The 12,198-nt window shown below is 45.8% G+C and overlaps 1 pseudogene; it reads right to left on the bottom strand.

The window, feature by feature from the left end:
- Positions 1-9,246: 9,246 nt before the first annotated feature.
- Positions 9,247-10,046, bottom strand: LOC149361140 (uncharacterized; annotated as a pseudogene).
- Positions 10,047-12,198: the final 2,152 nt, after the last annotated feature.

Below are 12,198 nucleotides of genomic sequence, written 5' to 3'. Positions count from 1 at the left end.
TTTCCACCACTTTTAAGGGTAGCGGAACAGAGCAGCGGAGGCGTCACGGTAGAAAGTTGTGTGGCCCGCGCTCGTTGTTGCCGATAATGGTGGCATACTGCTGTGTTCCGTGCTGTGCACAAAAAGGAAAGGATGCCGAAGGAAGGAAGGTAAGCAGGAAGCTATATCCACTGCTGCATTCTTTTTTCTCGATGCCTTGCGTCAATTTGTTGCCGCTCAGTTCTCGTGCTGTAGGCACACTTTTGATCAACGGCGTGCTTAAATTCTACAGTGGTATCTAATCCAGCCTGTTTCAAAAGATTGGAAATTGTGTTCGGTGGTGACGCAAATGAAATATGTCACCCATGCTGTGTTACATTGGTCTGTAGGAGTGTCTGCAACTGCATTGAATGAAAGTTGCTCTTGATTTGCTTACTGCAGTCACATTGTATTGCATCATACATGCTGTCGAGCATATGTAACAATTTTTATACGTAGATCTAAATAAAACAAGTTTCGACACTTTAAAATGCACTAAGCTATTCACTTAAAAGCGAGTGTGAAATTTTTATCGCTTCACGCATTTGATACATCGATGAATCGGATATCATCGACTATATGGCCGAGGTTCAGCTACTGATATCAAGAACATGCTTTGCAAAAGGACTAAACCCAGATGTAGGTGACCGCGACTGCTTTTAGTGAGCTGCACTCTGCTAGCACAGGTTCGCATGACTGCCATCGATGCACTGAGGATCGTCGCATTGTTTACTTTTGTTTTCTCAAAGCAGTGCGAGAAGAATTTTTCCTGTGCATTATGTGCCACCTCGTAGGGGAGTTTAGGATTAGTTTGGACCACGTCGGATTTGCTTCCTGCAATTTATATCGCAAAAAAGAGGTCAGTTTTTTGTTCCACCTCCACAGTGCGCCATCAAAACAGTTGTCACAGTAGGGATTGAAACTGAAACATTTGCGACCACCCACGGAGCAATCCTTTGTAAAGTGATTTACCGCACTTAGCAGTATTTGCGAGGCTGAGCGCATGCGTGTGTCTTGAGACTTTATTTGGGGCAGAAATACCCATGATGATGGATACAGTTATTACTTCACTGAATTGCTGCTGGCATGTACCGTGTTTTCCAGTGTATAAGACACGGCTTTTGTTCTGAAATCTTGCTGGTGCATCCTATACAAGGGTGCATCTTATGCGCAAATTTTTCGGGTTTTTTTTTTGCGAGTTCAGAAATTACTTAGGTTCATGTTCAAGCTTTTTTCACTGAAAAAATACCACTACCAATAACGCGGCTGTAACACGGTTAATACTTCACTACCGGGACCGCTGTGCGCAACTTTTTTAGGTGAACTTTATCATGAAACGGTGGGGATGATAACTTCCGGTATCACAAACACATGACCATTTCGGAGGCCCCAAGCAAAAGTAATGTTATGGTAGTAATGTGAAAAGCCAAAAGAAGGCGACAGTCGCGCTTCTCACCATTGCCAAGACAAGCTGGCATTCTTTTTTAGTCACTCTTTGTCATGCCCTTTGGCATGGAGGAAGGAACCCTTTGTAGTGACTTCGTTTGCTCCCTGTACGTAGTACCTACGTAGTGTGAAGAGAATGTTTCAGCCGCGTTGCCTCCAGAAATGGGCGAACTTTTTGATAGCGCATCTGAAGATGAAGAATTCGAAGGTTTTAAGTAAAAAATGAAATGTTGTTATGGGCATAAGGAGAGCTGTTCTGTTTTTCTTTCTTTTTTGCTAAAACTTTGGCAGGTATGGCGCAAGTCTTGCCTTTTTGATCACTTAGTGTTTCTTAAAACCTTCTCACAGGTACTTGCATTTCGCGATGGTTGCGCAAGCATGTTTAATTAAACCTCACTAGCCTAACTGGGTAAATTTGGGTGCATCTCATATACCAACTTCTTCAATGACAGCCTGCGTATATGGGGGGTGCGTCTTATACACCGGAAAATATGGTAATGTTTGGTCTTCTGAAACATGTGCAAAAAAGAATCTCATGCATGACAAGTCCCCACTCATGACATCTCGTGGAACAGCTCGTGGCTCATTTGCCGTTCCGTACCTGCACATATTCAAGAGTGGACAACATTGCAAGGCTTGCATGTATGAATTTTTTTTTTCAAAATTAATTCTTATTAAATGCGTCCTTCATTTACCCTCCAAGTGCTCCAGAAGCTAATTCAAAACAGCAATGAAACCATGCTTTAATAGCCTACAATCCAGGAACTTGCACGACTATAAAGTAATTTACATGCAATACTTTTTAACTGGGTAGGACCAGGGGTTAAAAGAACACGTGGGTTTTAAACCTCTCTCTAAGACAACTGTTGAGACGAAGAGGCAAATAATCTTCATTAGTTTTCTATAGCTGGTCAAGGGGCAAGAGAAGCTAGGGTACACACAAATGTGCATGTAAACAAGCACAAAAAAGATACGATGCTCTTAAGGTCTGAAGTACACTCTGACCTAAAGCCCGCTTTGAGCTTAAATAGCCACTGCTTCCTGGCTGCATCCATTTTAATTTCAAAAAATGCACAATTGCCTTATCTGTTTATTTTTTTAATTTTTTATTTATTTATTCATACTGTTAACCCTCTGCATGAGGGTCATTACAGGGAGGGAAACATATACAGACACAAGTGCAATTCTCTTTGCTAAAAAAAAGAAACACTCAAATGCACAGAATTACAGATTTTCACAGCAATCTTCCAGGAACGTGTTCACACCTATCACAAATTTATCTACATCTGTTTGGTCCACAAGGTCACTTGGTAGTTGATTCCAAATTTCTACAGCATCGGGAAAAAAGGAGTAGCGATAGACATCAGTACGTGTAATAATAGGTTGTAATACCTTATTGTGATTTTTCCGAGGGCAGCGCTTCAGGGGAGGTGTAACATAGTGATGTTTATTAACTTTGACTTGGATCCTAATGTTAAGGACAGTACAAAGAAAATTTCTGCCCAAGGCAAAAGTTGTTGGCAATTAACAGCCATGGAACGGCAAAGAACAGGACTGGTACAAAACACTCTTATTTTGGATGCTAAGTACACATGTAATCAATATTAAACGGGCTCACCTCACTATTGCATTCGTGAACGTGTTTGGCCTCATGACATTTGCGACACCACATTCTGTCCAGGCAGCCTTCCTTGCTAACACGGCACCAAATTTTGATGCAGTCAGCCTGTTTAGCCTTTCTTTTTTTCCTGGTAGAACTCCCCACTGGTTGCCTGGCGTTCAGTTCTAGTGCTGTAGCATCTGCATTAATAATCTACAAACCCTGGAGATACAACATACGGTTGCAAAAATATTCACTGGTGAATTGCTTATCTACAGTCTTAATTTTCAACAATAAAATCCATCATAAGCATAAAATTCACATTATGAAATGCAACAACAAACATATTGAAAACCAAAAATGCCCCACCTGGATGATTTGGTTGTTTGCCGGTTCTGCAGGTGGACACCAGTCATGGTCTAGAGAGCAAAACCTGTACGGTCCACCATTTTCCAGCAGATGCGTGTCTGATGTGGCAATCTCACTCCACGGTACTAAGCAGTCAAATGCGGTTGGCAAAAGGGGCAAATGGGTAAGCTTTGCTGAGCCAACAAAAGTTGGCCCAGCTTGTGTTTCAACACGCTCACGAGAAGCTGCTTGTGCAAGAATGGCTGCAAAGCAACCGTGTGTATCTTTTATGCTTTCTGTCAGCTCCACTGTAGCACCTATCTTTTCTTCAATGAACGGCATCTCATATCCAAAGTCAAGCTCGGCTCGCTTTTGATCTGCCGGCCACCCTTCGCCAACCTGATGCCAATTTACTTTCGTGACGTCTTCAGGTGCCATAGATTTTCTTGGTCTCCTCCACTGTTAAGGCAGTTCTGTTGGTGCGAGCTCCACGGGAGGCTCCTTGTAGCTCAGCTGTTGCAATCGCACAAGCTGCTTCAGTAGAGCTACCAAACGGCTGCAGTATCCTGAAGATTCAGCTGGACCACTGCAGTGTGCTCCCTCCACGAGACAGTCCTGCAGCAAGTACTGTACAGTATATGAGTTCTGCAGTTTTCATAGTAATTTTCTTAGTAATTTCTTAGTAATTACTCTATGACATCCACCAGAGCGCAGCCATACGGCTACAAAGGAGTCAATGAATAATTACTCCCTCATTGCAAATCTACTCCACCTTGGGGGATTCCCCTAAACATTTGACCAACACTGTTCCTGTTGCAAACACATTGCACAGCAACAGCAGGTCCACTTGCTCCGTGAAAAAAGAATACAGGTTCCATTTGTGAATAGGCATGACTTCATTACTGAATAAGAGGTCTGTCGGTACGCGCGATTTTATCAGTTAATTCAAAGCATGGCATTCACAATGACAAGCTAAACACCAGAAAAACGTGAACCATGCCTGGCATCAAATTGTGCGCTAAATCAAAGCTTCGGCAAATGACGAACTAATATTTCCGCTATCACATCCTCAGCAACATATGGTATCATAATGTATCGAATACCTTGTGAAGAACGCGTGCCGCATAATGATAACTGCATCAAAGGCAACGATAAACAAAGCATTTTTTGTTGCGCATGCCATCATGGCATAGGCAGCACGATGTCGCAATGGCTCAAACTGCTTAATTGTAGCGCTGGCTTCTTGGTGTGGTTTGAACAGCGCTCACCGCCACGATGGTTTGAAGTGGAATGTAAAGTATTGGCCCTATGGCGTTATTCTTATTAGTTTCCATTCGCTTTTACTGCTTCTTTTGTTTTTATGACATGCAAAATTTTCAGTTCTCAGGGACATAATATTTTTGATTCATTTCGCAAATATAAAGGAACAATATTCGAGCAGGACGCCCAACCAATCAGAAATGAGCCCAGTCTAATTGCCACCTCATTTCCGCTGCCGAAAATGGCTGCTACTTTGCGACACCAAGGAAGCAGCAACTACTCAGGAGTCGAATCAAGTAGATAGCAGACTACAACATCTGTGGCAAGCCTATCAAGGGGTGGAAAAGCGATGGTTGCGGCAAAAACATAATCGCAAACTTAAACGTACCTGGGCCAAAATTCTAGAGCAAATTACGGAACACGCTGCCTGGTTAACCACTCAGCAATGGTCTCAGATATGTAATAGACTGGACGGCAATCTCAAATTTAAGAACACATGGCATTTCCTCAGATTTCTATTAGACCCCAGCTCACCTAGGTCAGAGACCTCCAAAGCAATTATACGCTTAGTTCATTCCGCACAACAACAAGGTCAGGACATTATTCAAATACTTAGAGATAAATACTTCCCAGACACCCCTCAACTAACCCCTGTACAATATGAGGGATCTTGTAACTCTCAACTCGATGCCCCTATAGCCGAGGCAGAGGTTTGGGCAGCTTTACAGCAGCTCAGGACCACTTCAGCACCAGGTGCAGATCAAGTCACCAATAAGGCTCTGAGAAATCTGGATGGCAAAACTGTCGCGGCCTTCACAGAATTTATGAATCAGCATTGGGAAGCTGGCACGCTCCCAGAACAGTGGAAGCATGCCAGAATTACCTTTATACCTAAACCAGGCAAACCGCTAGACCTGCAAAATCTTCGGCCCATATCTCTAACTTCATGTGCGGGCAAGCTCATGGAGCATGTTGTCCTAAACCGTCTCATCCGACACATGGAAGAGAACAACATCTACCCCCATACCATGTTCGGTTTCAGATCCCACCTTTCAACACAGGATGTCATGCTACAGATCAAGGAAGACATACTTGATCCTTCGATTCCTCACCTCACCAAAGCACTTCTTGCTTTAGATTTAACCAAAGCATTCGATAATGTGCAACATTCAGCCATTTTACAAGCTTTGAGCTCCCTGCACGTGGGAGAACGCACCTATGCATATGTGACAGCTTTCCTTACGGGCAGGACCGCGGAGTTCCAAATCGGATCAGTCACATCTCCTACCTTCCCACTAGGCAGCCGTGGTACGCCACAAGGTGCAGTTCTCTCACCATTTTTGTTCAACATCACGCTCATCCCTCTTGCTCAAATCTTGTCTAAAATTCCCCACCTCTATCACTCCATCTATGCGGATGATATCACCGTCTGGACGAGCGCAGGAAACTGCGGTGAAATAGAGGAAACATTACAAAATGCAACAAACGCGGTCCAAAAATATGCACAAAGTATAGGCCTGGCATGTTCCCCTGCCAAATCAGAACTCCTTCTAATCAGACCCCGATACCCGGATCCTGATCCGCCACAAATTGTTATCAAACTTGAAGACATTCCAATTCCAATTAAACCCGTCATTAGGGTTTTGGGTATGCTCATCACGAATGACGGCTTCAACACGACCACCATTAAATCACTCCGCCACACTGTACAGAATACGACTGCGATCATTCGTAGAATTAATAATAAACACCGAGGCATGAGGGAGGCAGACACGCGACGTCTCGTTCAAGCCTTCTGTATCAGCAAACTCATTTATACTCTCCCCTATCTGTATCTCACTCGGACAGAGCAGGAGCAGATAGATAGAATGATCAGGGGTATATATAAGGCTGCCCTTCACCTCCCGAATTCAACCCCCACGAGCAAATTCCTCAAACTAGGCGTGCATAACACCCTGGCAGAACTAATTGAAGCCCACCTCACGGGGCAATACTATCGCCTATCTCGAACACCTACCGGACAGAATCTTCTGAAAAGACTCAAAATCACCCTCGACGACCAAATTTCGGATCAGCATAACATTTCTCTAGACCTTGCAAAAAATCTTTATATTCCACCTCTGCCTAGAAACACTCATCCTGAGCATGACAAAGATCGTCGCACAGCTCGGGCAACAGCCCTACATAAGCACTACGCTAGGGATCGAGCAGTCACATACGTAGATGCTGCAGAATATTCTATCACCTCAGCCTATGCAATCACGGTACTTAACTGCAATCATAATCCTTGCTCATCCCTTACTCTCAATCGCGTTCAACATCCCGTCGAGGCTGAAGAAGCAGCTATAGCCCTGGCCATTACTCAAACAAATGCCAAATACATATTCTCGGATTCTAAATCAGCCATACGAAATTTCGCCAAACAACGGGTTCACACGCCAGCACATCGCATTCTGAACAGTGTTGCACCACCGAGTCGGCTCATCACACTCATCTGGGTTCCTGCGCATTGCGGACACCCGGGGAATACGGCTGCACACAATCACGCCCGAGGACTCGTCGACCGGGCGGTGGACGGCCTCCCCTGCTTCCGCAGTGCTAGGGAACGCATGATGACGTACCATGAAGTTACGCTTCACTACCGGGGTTCCCGACTAGTTTACTCCCCTCCCCATAAATCGCTAAATAAGGCCGAGCAAGTCGTTTGGCGACGGATTCAGACAGACACTTTTCCGAACCCTTACCTGTATTCCCTCATGCACCCAGGGGACTACCATCCGTCCTGCAAATTATGCCAACACCCTAAGGCGGATGTTCATCACATATTTAGGGCTTGCCCTAATACTCCAACTCCCCCTTTTCTGAGACTCGACGACCAGGAGAGATGGGAGGCCGTGCTGCACAGCTCACAGCCGGAGGTTCAGCTCCGGATGGTGACCTGGGCCACAGAGGTCGCCAGGGCCCATGGGCTCCTGGCCACCTAGCGCGACCGCGAGGGCCCACCTGTTCCTGCAACCCCCTTATCCTTATCCCCACCCTCACTGGCTTCCTTTCAAGGGTTGCTTAATAAAAGTTTTTCCTCCTCCTCCTCCTCGGCTCAAAATGAGCATTTGTGGAGAAGAATAAAATATTAAGTATTACAGTATAAGAGATCTCTTTACGCATTCAGGCATCACAGTGTCCTTTGCCCTGCATACAAAGAATAAATACGTCATGCTTTATCTACATCGCAGGGCCCCTTTAAATGGCTTGTTGATGGTAACGTTGAGCGGTTGTAGCTGGTTTGTCATACCTTCGGGTATTACCACAATGTCTGTACCACCTTCCAAAAGCACGGACTTTACCGAATCTGTGAAGTGGCCGCGGTAGGAGTCAAGAACTAAGAGCGACTCCTTGAACAACAGGACCCCGGCATGGCGTTGTCTAATGGTCTTCACCCAGTCTCCGACAAGGGCACCACTCATCCATCCATTCTTGTGAGCGTGCAGGAAGGCGCTTTTAGGGAGTACCTTTCTGGCTGGATGTGTGTTCCGCTTAAAAATGATGCAGGGCGGCAGTTTTCGCCCAGTGGTCGTGCAACATAACATCATGGTAATATGTTGGTTCTTGTAACCAGCAGTTCTTACTTTCACCTGTTTTGCGCCCCCCTTGTTGACTGTGTACCTAATAGGCGTGTCGAAATACACTGAGGTCTGATTGGCGTTACCGATTTGACCCAGTCTGAACTCCTTCTCCAGCCGCTTCTTGATAACGGAGCGCTAGAATGTGACCAACTTCTCCTCAAAGTCAGGGGGTAGGTTTTGGCACACGGAAGTCCGCCGTCGCAGGCTGAACCTGAAACGCTTTGTGAAACGAGTGACCCAGCTCCTTCTGGCCTTAAATTGGGTCCGTGTGACGCCTGTAACGTTTGCGATTTCCCTCGCCTTCGCCTGTATTATCTCTCTCGTCACAGGCATTGCACTTTCTCTTTCCTTCCTGATAAGTTGGCGACATCCTTCTCAACCTCGTGGTGTCACCTGCTCTTGGGTCCAGTGAAGGCAGTTGGCAAAATACGAGCAGAAACATGACCGCAGTCCCCATTCAACACCTCCCAACTCTGGTCTGACAGTTCTAGCGTGAGTCCGCTTTCAAGACTCGTATATATAGCCAGTGCTTTTAAATTTATAAGGCAGCTTTCTTGTGAGAACTGGGGCAGCGCGATGCCCGTCTGGGCTCGAAAATAAGCATATGATGGCTTGCTCAACGGGCTTCTTATTTTGACCCTTTTTGTCGCAGTTGTAAGAGTAGCAAGCATGACCGTGAGGGCTTGATCAACGAAAGACTGTGGTCGTGGCTGCATATATTTGGCACATAAGGAACGTGGGCTAAGTTTCATCGAGTGGTTTTTGTTTTAATTCAGCTTACGGGTATGTAAGCGCTCTATCATTTTTGGCTGTCGTGTATTAATGCACTAAATCAGCATTCGTGGTCATTGCAAACATGCGAGGCAATGAGTTTCAGCGCATTCGTTTTTTAATTCATGACAATTTTTTTAAACTTAATTCTTCCTGAACTGATTACAGCTGATACTGTTGTCAGCTTGTCATTAGAAGCCTTGTCATTAGGAGAAACATGAGAGCTGCAGCCTTTGCGGCACGAAGCTGGCGCTTCAATGATTGCACTTCAGCGCAAGCCGACGACTTGATCTGTTTGGCAGGACGCGTCCAAGGTCCGGTCCCGACCGCTGTCGCTCGTCGAAAGTGCTACCGCTGCAAAAAGATTAAAATACTGCTTAAATCTAATCCTCCCGAACTCGTGACAGGAAGCCACGGATTTTCAGACACAATAAGCAAACAAAAAACAAGGCTACAAGCAATGCTTACCGTCAATGCAGTCAACCGCGGGTGCAGGATCAGTCACAGACAAGCTCGCTTCGGTGGCATCTTGAGACGGCAGGCTGGAACACGATAACTCGCGACGTCGTTTCGCCTGTTTCCGAGCTACTGGCGCTCACCAACGTGGTTTACACTTTGTCAAATAGCCTGGAAGGCCGTCAAAAATACTTGGGATAGCGTCAGGGCGGAGCGCCGGCCTCCCCCGCTGCAATCATACCGCGTCGCCGTTCACAGCGAATTCCTCGACACGAATGATGTCGGCAGCGTGAAAGTGCTTTTCGCAAACACGCGCATATTTAGAATCAAAACTGAAGTCACCAGTCTCTTCCCGAGGTATAGCACGCTTCCACTTTTCCGACAGCTCCTTGTCAGCAGGGAAGCGAAACAACGAGACCTTCTCTGTCACGCCTTTGTAGCCGGACCGGCACCCTGGTACACAACAAGTGTTCGGCATGGTGTCACGCACACGAGTTACATGATGTCAACGCACAACACAGCGGCAGGCGGTGAAATTCGCACTCTGATAACCAGCGGCGACGCTTCCTGACCGGTCTCGACAGCGCTGAGCTCGCCGAATGATGCCCTTCAGTGCCCCGTGGCGCCGCAGCACGGCAGGCGCTGGCGGTATATGAACCTCTCCCATAGCGTTACGGAGGAGTTTCGTGACCAGAAAAAAGCATTGAAGGACTGTGCTTCCGCTTAAAAGCCATGGTTTAGTGGCATCGCTTGGTGGGTGCCATTGCACTCCGAACACGGGTGCTTCTCGAGGTCACGCAGCGACAAACACAAGCAAGCACGGATCGACAAGACCTTTGTTCCCAATGTTTGAACAAGCTAAATAGAGCCTGCAAACCAAGACCTGCTAAACTAGAGACCTGCACTTATGGCGGGGTCCTATGGGACTGCACACCCAACTTTCGTTTGCTTTTTGGCTGTTGAGGGTGCTCGGTTGACCTGTTCGTCTGCCATGATGATCATCATCTTCTATGTATGATGGCACTGTTGGCTTTCGCGCATGCAAATTGAACGTTGTTTGCAATGCATGTGCTAGGACAAATTTCTCTCCTCTTACTGCCTCCCAGTGCATTTGTCCTGTCTTACTATTATAAAGTCTAGTAATGAGCCAAGCAAATAGTTTGACATTTTTTTTCAGTCCTAGCAGAGAATATTCTGTTTGTGCGCGTGCATGCTTGAGACTTGCTGGTATCACAGCTGCGATAAAGAGATTGGTCAGGCGCTCAGTTGTTTAAAGACTATTTACACAATGCTTACATATCATTGTAGGTAAAGCACGCTTAATGCAAGCCTAAAACAGTTTTCTCTAAGTATTTTTGAGAACAAGTTACCTTAACCGTAATGTGTTGCTGTTTATACATTCATGCAGTTGGTAACTGATGGACAAGAAATTGACTCTGGCTTGAAATATAGGCGTGCGTAGATCTCTAAGCCACTAAAAAAACAAACAAACTATAGGCGATATTGTTAAGTAGTTTTGTAAATACATAAATACAATAAGCATGCTACCTACCACATATGTACAGCTGGCGAAATCTTGAGCTAGCTAGCGTGCGTGACGACTGCTTTTCAGTGCTGCTGCGCATTGCGGCATAGGAAACTTGCAGAAAACTAGTATTAGGCACGGGCTTAGTGAGCCTAGACTTACGTTATATATTTTCGCAAGTTTGCTCCGTCATCAGCTGCAGAAGCACGGAAGAAAACGTGTCCGTCACGCATGCCAGCTAAATATTTGGCTGGCTGTACACCTTAGCAGGTGAAACGTGCTCACGCCTTATATTTAATCAGAACTTTCGAAAAGCCCTTTTGGAAGGTTTGGTTTTTTATGTCCGTTGAAATCTTGTGCACCTCAGTATTCCGAGACGAGAATTAATTAATTTGATGTGCTTGAGTCTTTGTCGCATGAACATCTTGATCAAGACCGCGATGCAAGCTACAGTTATGGCATTGAATATAACTTCAGTAGTGTTAACTGGAAAGACATGGGAGAGGTCTTTGCCCTGCAGTGGGCGTAGTCAGGCTGATGATGGTGATGACCAGCATCGATGGTGTAACTGAACTTTCAGCACTTTTCGAGATATTTGCTTCTGAGCTATTCTTGTCATTCTTCCTTTCTTGGCGGTCTTGTCGGCTACATAGTTAACGAAAAAGGACCTGCTGAACTTTTCGAGGACAAGCCGCGTGACCACTTCCAGGTGCTGTTCGGTCCTTCCGTCACGCCTGAAAAGTCTGTTCTACAGAAGGGCACTTTGCACAAAAAATGATATAGGTTTCATTTCGCAAAGGACCAAGGCGCGAGGGCTTCTGCTGCTTTCTCTACGCGCAGATGAAAGAAACGAATGCATTTTTTCAGCGCAAAAAAAAAAACAGGACAAAGAAAGGAGATAGACGCAGGACGAACGCTGACCAGTCTGCTGTTTAGGGCAAACGCGCACATCCTCGCCCGAAATGAGGCGACGGCAAGGAGAATGACTAGCCCAACAGAGGGGTTGCCACAAATAAACTAAGGAAGCGCAGGACCCATTGTCCTAGAAAGCAGACTTGTTAAAGTGGAAAGACGGGCTAGTTGGTCTTGGTACGTAGAATGCATTTTTTCAGCGCCAAAAACACAGGGCGTAGAAAGGATTTTTCAGCACA

Source organism: Amblyomma mixtum, chromosome 2, assembly GCF_055824585.1.
Source record: "Amblyomma mixtum isolate Tamu chromosome 2, ASM5582458v1, whole genome shotgun sequence".
NCBI lineage: Eukaryota > Metazoa > Arthropoda > Arachnida > Ixodida > Ixodidae > Amblyomma > Amblyomma mixtum.
The sequence above is the reverse complement of the archived record's forward strand: the minus strand, read 5'-3'. Positions and strand labels throughout refer to the sequence as shown.